Genomic DNA, 6,288 nt, shown 5'->3' with positions numbered 1-6,288 from the left:
TACAGCATTTTTCACACTGTGGTTAAAACACTACCCCATGACTGCTGCAGGCATCACAACCTCGGAAAAATACTTTGAGCCAAATCCTGCCCTTTTAGAAATGCCCTTCCACAAGTGTGAAACTTTTGTGGCCATCTGTTCTGCACAAAACCAGCATCATTTTCTGCATATGCCATCTCAGCACCCTGGAAGTCCCAGCCTGGCAAGCGTCTCCCCTCTTGCACCCTGCTATCATCCAGTGAGCGCCATTATGATTTTTTTTTTTGATCTTGCACAGCTCTCACTTTCACATTGTCCCTTCTAAAACATGGTTTCAGTCTTGCAAATGTGAACTCCTGTACACACACACTTGGTCCACATGTGATGAGTTCATCAAGAGCTCTTGACAGAGCACTACCCTGCTGCCACCCCTGCCAGAACCTCCCCTTCTCTCTAAACCAATTTTGATGGTTTAGAGCATCTCCCAAGCGAGCTCTCCTCTAGTGAGGAAAAATCAGAAAAACATTTCAAATTGGCACCGTTACCTTTTTGTTCAAAGGGAACAAGGAACACTAGATGGCCCACAACCCAACAACTATCCAAAGACACGATCTCATCTGCCACTGATCCACTTATGGACTCCACAACACATGGTACAGAGACCCAGGGCATTAGGGCACCACGAGGTAAAGACTGGGAGCACTGAGGAGCAGTTCCATCTACCTCCCCGCAGCTCAGCTCCCGATCCATAACGTGGGGCTCTTCCCTTGGAACGAGTATTCACGCGTTACCCTTACGGGCTGCAAGATGCTCAGCAGCTCTGAGGATCAGGGACATCTGTGTAAACATCTGCAGCTCTCCCTTTACAGTCAGGGAAAAGCAGCGGCCAGTTGAGGGCAGGATTCACACAGCTTACTGGAGATACCTATTTCGGGAAGAGATGCATTGTTATTTCTGTCCACTCACTGTCGAAGAGGAGCAGCTCCAATGTGGGGGGTATCTCTGCAGAGGCTTAGGAGAGTCCATCTCCCCCTCCCCAAATGGGAAGCGGTACTTCAGTGGGACCTTTCAGCACTACAATAACGTAAATATCTATTAACAATTACCGAGAGTTGACTGTCCCCAAATACTAAGGCATTTGTGGAAGTGGACACACATGAAATATTTACCATTGCTCATTCTCCATGTGAGAAATAGGAAACTCTTTATGGGTAATATCTCATGCTTCATATCTAGATTTGTCAGGTTCAATGGGGATTGCTGGGGTGAAGTAGGAGTCTTGGGTTTTTTCATAACATATATGTTTGAGTATACTGGAAAAGAAATCAAGTGTGTCAGAGCCTGTTCAGTCCTGATGAGGATGAGGGCACAAAGCACATCCTAACTGTCCCATCTTTGACATTTTGCCTGATAACATACACAATGCGTTTTCATCGGAATGTTACAAAGTCAACTACTAAACAGAAATGTTTTGTGTTAAAGTGCAGAAGAGCTACAAAAGTCTCTCTGGAGAATCCATCTGCTCATAGCTGCTTTGAGCTGTTTAAGGTACACTTTTCTAGAAAAGAATAATATTAATTTTCAGAACACTACAAATTGTAATGAGAGAAGTTTAAAAAAAAAATACATTTCATTTTTGTTTAAGACTAGGGATTTCTTCTTTCAGTCCTTCTCCATTGCAGAATATTCTTTATGTCCTTCATCAGTCTTGTACTTGGTTACAGATGGAAAATATTAGCTCTGGTTTACAAAACATGGCCCTGTTTCCTGTAACACGGCACAGGTTGGACAAATCTGTCATTTGAGTAGTGTGCCTATTCTGTGGCCAATTCTGTAATCTACAAGCAATGTGATCCTAAACAAGGAATCTCATGTTAGCAGCCAAGATTGGAAAATCCCTGTTTAGTGTGATTGCTGCCAAAACCATCTCACTTGCTAAGGACAAACTAATTTTCAATCTGCAGTTTAGGAGCTGTTGCTTTTCCTTTTTAGCTGTTTTTTAATAAATAAAACATACCTCACTTTCCAAGATGACACAAATACACGCTTGATTTTAAAAAGTGCAAAATGGATTTAGAAAAAAGTTTAAGGTACATGAAAAATATCACACTGTCTATAAGAAAGATGATTCTGTTTTTGAATACAAGTTGAACAAATGCCATTTTGCAAGTTTGAAGAGTTGTATCTCAGAACAGCAACAAGATTGTTGTGTACAAATAAGAGGAGGAAAAAAAAAAGGTTGCTAAACAGCACACATAGGCCACAGATCGAGGCTAATCTAGAAACAGCTTTAAATGAGAACTTGACCTCAGTTTTCAAGATGGAACAGGGCGATACAAATAATGGCAATGAGGATATGAGAAGATCACAACTAAGATGGAAGGAAAACTCAAGAAGTTTAATATATCCAAATTGGCGGACACAGAAATGAAAGAAAGGTGGAAGAAGCTACATTAAGTACTTATCGTAAGTTTTCCAGGTCACAGATGCTTCTAGCTGATAAAAAAGAATATAGTGCAAGAATATAGTGCTGATATTTAAAAATAGAGCTCAGAGAAATTACTCTAAATAATTAGATTTAAGTATTTAATGCTTTTGAAGAAATCTTGAAGGAAAGGAAAGAGGAGCTTGAAGAGACAAAGGGGAAAGTGAGTGTATAACATAGACCAACTTACCAAGTATTGTGTGTACCCAAGTAACTGACTTTTTTCTTCTAGAAGACTTTTATCAAAGAAAGCTGATGTAAGATATCTCTCATGTTTGGACATTAATAAACCATTTGACAGGGTGACACAGTAGAAACATTACTCAAAAAAGATTAAAGATTAGCAGAGAAACTATAAATTGCATGAGAAGTTGAGCTAAGACAAAAGGGAAATGAGTATTTTTGAGAAGTATCAGGTTGGAGAAAAATTACTGGCAGAAATTGTCAAGAATAGCTACGGGACAGATCTTTAAGTATTTTCATTCACTATCTTGAGACAAAAATACAAAATCTTTCAGTGAATTAAGTTGAAAAGCATTGCCAAGCATTGCCTTGTATACAGAGCTGCTGTATACAAGGAACTGGCTAAACTTAAGAAAAAAATGCAAGTGAAGGTGAACTTTCCATACTGTAAAACAAAATGTTAAATGCTCGAGACTACTTGCAAGGGTTTATTTTTACAATTTGATAGCTTATTAAAAGCTGCAAATGATTGAGAAGCAGTTGTGTGCCTGAGCTGGTCCTGCAATAACTGTCAGCACCAACATGCTGCACTTATAAAAACAGTGAATGCCGTCTTACCCTGTATCATAAGAGGAGTTCTCAGCAGACGTGGGAAGTATTCATGCCGCTATGAAACTGTCAACAGTGTCTCCTTCAGTGTATTGGGTATGGTTCAACTCTCTCAGTATTTAAGGAAGAGGAATTTCATCTGGAATACCTGCAGAAGGGTCACAAAAACCATTGTGAGCCAGACCTGGCCTCGTTTGGTATCACATGTACCTTTTCCAGGGTTTGAATTCTTCTTTCTGTGCCCTTCTAAGTGTCCTTCAGTGGTTTCCTATATGAAGAGCTGCTTTCTGTTTTAAGAAAGTTGGGATGGGTGTTGTGGGGTTTTTTTGGTTTGTTTGGGGTTTTTTGTTTGTTTTTTTTGTTTGTGTTTTTTTTTTTAAGTTGACTATTACTAATGTTATTTTTCTCTTGCCTTTTCACTCCTTGCAGCAATTTGAATTTGTACACATTACAGCACCTCAGACTCTTTGCCAGCCTACTGAGCTCAGGTGGTTGAGGGCTCATCTTAGGAAGCGGGTGGTCAAATAGGATGAGGAAGAGAAGGAGGTTGCACTGTCAGAGCAATCGATGTCTGGAGCAGTTTCTCACAGAGAGATGTATGAGCAAGACTCAAGGCTCAGAGCAAGCTCGGTAAGGTTAGGAGAGGGACTGCCCCACGTTTCCCACAGGAACAGGAATCCTGATTTTCCATGTGTCACTGACACGGCATCCTCCGAGCACTGTGATCCAGGTGCAATCATCAATGTCTGTCCAGCAGGTCTGTACTTTGCCACCTGCCTTTGAATGAACAGTCACCCTGGTCCTGCCCAGTTTGATAATGCAACACGCAGAAAAAAGTTCAGTTTTAATTCCCCAAGCTGCCTCAATTCATGACATTTTTATCTTATTTACTTACATACTTATTTACGCTGAAGAAATCCCTTTTAGCCAAAACACACTGCAAGTGCTGGACTCAGCTGTGGGATCACCCAGCACCTCTCTGCATCTATCGCCCTTCATCTCTGTGGCAGCACAGCATGGTCCAGACTGGCTCCTGCTGGGAAACACCAGTCCTGAAAGCTGTTGTGTGGGAGATGGGTATGGGAGCCTGAGGGAAATTTCTCTGGCCTTCTAAAGAGCTTCTCTCATTCCCTGGATCTTCTCTAGCAGAGTGCAGGAGCTAATAATATCCCTCTGCTTCTGTTATATAGCATTTCCTCCTCTTTATTTTAACTTTTACTGGTCACATTACCAGCTGCTCCTTGGCCGCTGCCACACGACTGAATGTCAAAAGAAGCCATAAATCAGCTTTCGGTATTCATCAAATGATGAAAATCGTGCTTTCTTCCCTTCTGAAGGAGTAGAATTTTAAAATGTAACTTCTAAATATACTTTAAGATTTGATTATTTTTGTTAATATTAAAAAGATTTTTAAAAGACAACACAAGTCCAGCTTTTCCTGGAGAAGGGACATACTGAGATTTCTTAAGAAGGTTGCAGTCACCAATCATCACGAGAGGGACAAAGTCACATCTCCCGACCAGGGATGCGCTGGGGACCAGAGCCCCCGACACAACAGGCAAAACCCAGCGCTGTCGCATTTGTGAAGACACACTTGTTGGGGAACTGGAGCTAAAGAGTAGCATGGGCACAAGCACAGTTGGACCAAAACCCCAAGTCAAATCCTCCATGTTTCTCACCCTGACTCTCTTCTGTATCCCAATCCCACCTTTTTTTTTTTTTTTTTTTTTTTTTTTTTTTAGAGACAAAAACCAGCACAGCTCACGGATACGGGAAGCAACCTCCTGTCCAGTGCATCCCAGTCTGACCAGAGAGACCAGAGCCAAGAAACCTCAATACGAGACAACCATCAGGGAAACGAGGAATTTCCAAACAACTCTTCTGTGATCTGCTGTATGTTTTTCTTTCAATGGCTATTTCTAATAAAATACATGAAGTACCAATATAGGTATTTGTTGCTTCCTAGTATAAGTGCAGCAATTGCACATTAAAACAGAACAAAGTATATGATTATGAATGTATATATGATTTATTCTTATCAAATTGACAAATAGCTGTTCTCTTAAAATTTATATTAAGAGGCTTTGTCCAGATAGTTTCCTGAAATATTTTCTCAGCAACAGGGATTAGATTTCAAACATTAGATATAAACAATGAATGATTGACCAGGGGGTGGGGGTGTGGAATAGAGCTAAAGATTTTTTTTAAATTCAGTAACTAATTTTGAACAACTGAAATTTAAGCTGCTTGCGTTCATCTAGGAAATACTAACAGGAGTAACTACTAGCAAATCCGTTTTTAGTTTCTCGTGAATGATAATCCAGGCTGCTTTTGCCTTAGGAGCTGGGGGTTATGTTTCCCACTGACCTTCTACAGAGGCTTCCAAAAATAGGGAACAGGGAGAGGGACGGCTTCTAGAGCCTGCAGAGCACAGGCAGCTCTTCCTGCTTTACACCAGGGATGCAAAAAGGATTTCAGCTTTTGTCTTCTTAAATGCTTTTTCACCCTTTCTCTACAAAGATGACCATGAAAACACAGACTAATGAAAGTCAAATGCTTTTTTTTTCCTCTCTGTCAAACAACTCATCTCCTTTTCTCTTCTAAAGAAATAATTTGAATATACTTCCACAAACACTCAGGAATTGCATTTGTAGCTGTCAGCTAAAAGATCCTTCTTTTTAGGTATTCACATTCTCAATGTACGTATACTTTTTTTTTAAATGTAACATCTAAAATGTTGTGTGGTGTCCCCTCTTCTGCAGTTCCTTTCAGCTAGAAGATAAGTAGGAATACAGACAAGTTGTTAATTTTTAAGATGACTTTTAACCCCATTCTACTTGCTTTCAGTTCTCAACAAAAAGACCAAATGACACTGCACCTTTTTTTTTTCGTTTATAAAACCACACAAACCCCTGTTGTCATTCTTGAAAAGCAAAAGCCTTTCACAAGGAATACCACAATAAATTCAGCCTTGCAAGTGACGCTTGCTCACAAAGTTATTCCATATTTAATTTCGGGAATGATAAGATGTG

At 40.2% G+C, this 6,288-nt stretch overlaps 1 long non-coding RNA gene across 2 annotated transcripts; it reads left to right on the top strand.

Annotated features, from left to right (window-relative positions):
- Positions 1 to 1,875: 1,875 nt before the first annotated feature.
- LOC137662608 (uncharacterized) lies at positions 1,876 to 5,161 on the top strand. 2 transcript variants are annotated; one of them, XR_011048031.1, is made up of 3 exons: positions 1,876 to 3,352; positions 3,686 to 3,886; positions 4,999 to 5,161. It is a non-coding gene; the product is annotated as an uncharacterized lncRNA (long non-coding RNA). The 2 variants fall into 2 exon arrangements; XR_011048030.1 differs by having other exon boundaries at positions 3,686 to 4,013.
- The last annotated feature ends 1,127 nt before the right edge of the window (positions 5,162 to 6,288 follow it).

The sequence above is a fragment of the Nyctibius grandis genome, chromosome 4, assembly GCF_013368605.1.
Source record: "Nyctibius grandis isolate bNycGra1 chromosome 4, bNycGra1.pri, whole genome shotgun sequence".
In the NCBI taxonomy this organism is placed as follows: Eukaryota; Metazoa; Chordata; class Aves; order Nyctibiiformes; family Nyctibiidae; genus Nyctibius; species Nyctibius grandis.
Note: the sequence above shows the minus strand (reverse complement) of the source record. Positions and strands in the feature narration are given on the sequence as shown.